The sequence below is a fragment of the Apium graveolens genome, chromosome 11, assembly GCF_009905375.1.
Source record: "Apium graveolens cultivar Ventura chromosome 11, ASM990537v1, whole genome shotgun sequence".
Lineage (NCBI taxonomy): Eukaryota > Viridiplantae > Streptophyta > Magnoliopsida > Apiales > Apiaceae > Apium > Apium graveolens.
This window is the reverse complement of record NC_133657.1, coordinates 116453297-116456534: the sequence shown is the minus strand read 5'-3', so window position 1 is coordinate 116456534 and position 3238 is coordinate 116453297. Positions and strand designations below refer to the sequence as shown.

At 38.0% G+C, this 3238-nt stretch overlaps 1 pseudogene; it reads left to right on the top strand.

Annotated features, from left to right (window-relative positions):
• Positions 1-363: 363 nt before the first annotated feature.
• On the top strand, positions 364-1590 carry LOC141695798 (protein NRT1/ PTR FAMILY 4.5-like; annotated as a pseudogene).
• The last annotated feature ends 1648 nt before the right edge of the window (positions 1591-3238 follow it).

The following is a 3238-nucleotide window of genomic DNA, read 5'->3' as shown; positions in this document are numbered from 1 at the left end:
CCACCTACCTAGCCATATAGTAAACATAATTTATACTGATTTCATGATTTCTAGTACTCAGAATATTTAACTTTATGTAGGAACCAATGTTCTCAAAAATGATCTTAGCTTCAGATGAGCTTGGATGTTCCGAGGAGATCTTAACAATTGCTGTTGTCCTTTCCATACAGGTGGACTCTCCCCTATATCATAATCTTTTTGGAATTCTTCATATTTGATCTAGTTGTTTGCATAACATAGAAATATGAACATCTTGAGTTGAATGATACAATAATTGTATGATAAGTTACATTCTAAGAGTTCTCTAATCAATTATATACATATAGTCTACACTGGATCTTCAGAATTCTGCAAATATTTGAGATGCTTAAGATATTACTAATAAATCAATGTGAGGCTGCAGATAGTAGCCAAGCTGCGATTCTATACACTGGCCTATATTTAGTCGCATTTGGGGCTGGTGGACTAAAAGCGGCGCTTCCTTCCTTGGGAGCAGACCAGTTTGATGAGTCAGACCCTGAAGAGTCTAATACCCTTTCTAGTTTCTTTAAGTGGTTCCTATTTTTTGTTGTTACTGGGGCTATCTTTGGTGTCACTTTCTTGGTCTGGATTAGTGAAAATGAAGGCTAGAACTGGGGATTTGGGGTGTCTACTTTTGCAGTAGCAATCGCAATCTTGTTCCTGTGCATGGGAAGATCACTCTACAGGAACAATGTCCCAAAAGGACCCACTCAGTCGAATAATGCAGGTGTGCACCATTTTGTACAATTACACAGGATGTATGCATGGTATTTATACTTTGATGTCCATTATTTTGATGGGGCTAATTCATGACTTCAAATGCTTTTTTCTAAAACTAGGTATTTGTGGCTGCAATTAGAAACCGTAATCTTTCACTGCCAGAAAACGCAGTAGGATTCCACGAGGTTCATGATAAACAATCTGAGACTCTTCACAGAACAAATCAATTCAGGTGCCTACTCTTATTCATCTTAGCTAGCTAGTGGAGATTCTTAGTGTTCGGAAAATTTAATCTCTCTATATTGCAGGTTCTTGGATCACGCAACAGTTATTGTGACTACAGATTCATCTACTGTTAACAATCCGGGACCCTGGAAAATGTGTACTGTGACACAAGTCGAGGAAACAAAAATTTTAATTCGGATGCTCTCGATAATTTTAAGCACTATCTTCATGAATACATGTTTGGCTCAACTCCAAACTTTCAGCATTCAACAGAGTAATACGATGGACAGAAATCTTCTTGGTTTTCAAGTCCCTGGATCTTCAATCCCTGGCATTCCACTAGTGTTTATGTTTATATTGATCCCAATATATGATCGTGTCTGTGTTCCAATTCTCCGAAAGTTCACAGGGATTCCCACTGGAGTCACACACCTCCAAAGAATAGAAGTTGGACTCGTTCTCTCAGCCATTTCTATGGCTGTGGCAGGAATAGTAGAGATACACCGCAAATCTGTTGCTGTCGAGTACAACATGGTTGATTCTGCAGAGCCTTTGCCTATGACTGTGTTCTGGTTAGGTTTCCAATATGCAATATTTGGAATGGCTGATATGTTTACATTATGAATAGTCTAGTAAAGCTCATGTTTTTTTTTAAAAAAAACTTCTGTTGCAGTCTATCTGGGTATCGTCGAGGGGATCACAGAAAGAGCTAGATGAAGCAAAGATGAGATTTACTGCTGCCGAGGTTCCATCTCAACTCATGTTTAATTTATATAAAGCTTCAGCTGGTTTAGCAGCTGTTAAATTTTAGAAGAGCTTCAGCTGGTTTAGCAGATGTATTTCTGTTTGGGATGAACTATGTAAATGATCGATGGTGGATGTCTAGTACTTGCTTTTGCAGTTATGTAGTTTGTTTGGATTATGAATTTTGGTTGGTGGTGGATATATGTACGTAATTGGTATAATCTATGGTAAATCAATGAATGTATGTTTGTTTTTGCGTTTGTTTTGGTTTGGTTAGTTTTGGAATGGTAAAATGGCAGTTGGTATGTTTTTGGATGACTCTTGTTTGGGTTTTGGGCATTTGATTGAAACAGGGGATTCATGAATAAAAAAATAAACAAACATCACTTCATGAACAAAATAACTGATGTAAAATGTAGTCAAATAAGATATTTCATACAATAAACTGATGTCATAAGCAGGCACATATATCAGCTCACAAGAAATGACTGATGTAAAACAATATAATAGATATCACATTTTGAAAGAACTGATGTTAAACACACACAAAGACATCGGTTTCATTAAAAAAAGAAAGGTACGACATCGCTTCTGATAAAAGACTGATGTAATATGTTAAGTTACACATCAGTTTAACAAGTTTTTTGATGTTAATGTATCATATTGCTTTATATGTGATAAGTTTAAAATGATATACATGACATATGAATGAATAACTAAAACCATAGTGAAGGTATACATTGAAGAAAAATACATCACATTGTTAAGAAAAATGATGTCTAAACTGTGTATAGACATCGGCTAATAAGCGATGTGTAATGCACCTACCTTTCTCATCGCATGCAAAGACATCACTTGGATTTTAAATAGACATCGGCTAATAAGCGATGTCTATTGACAAATTTCTAGTAGTGATGGTGAGTTATTGCCGATGATTGCAGAGAAAGGGTGGATTACTTTTTGTGAGTCGCCTGAGACGGACCCGATGAGTGTGGTTCGCGAGTTCTATGCGAACGCCAAGGCCGACAAGAATGGGTATTCTGTTGTTCGGGGGCTTACGGTTGATTATCAGCCTGAGGCGATTCGCCGTGTTATTGGACATCGATAAAGGAAGCCCCAGGAGGATAATTAGAATGAGAAGACCCCCGAGGATTTTTACTCGAATTTGATTATTGCTACTCTCTTTCAGCCGGGCATGGTGTGGAAGTTTTAGACGGCATCTAACGAATATCGTTCTTTTCCGGCTGTTGCGATGAACAGGTATGCCCGTGCATGGAATGCCTTTATTTGTGCTAATATTTTGCCTTCTTCGCATGCACATGAGGTTACAGTTGAGAGAGCCAGGTTATTGTGGGGAATTCTGAATGAGGAGTATTATGTGGACCTTGGTGAGTTCATCTACCAAGAGATTTTGAAGTTTTTGAGGGGGAGGACGCATAACAACATTCCTTATGCCTCTGTTGTCATGAAGCTGTGCAAGGCAGTTGGAGTTCACTGGCCTTCTTATGAGCAGCTATAGATACCTGCC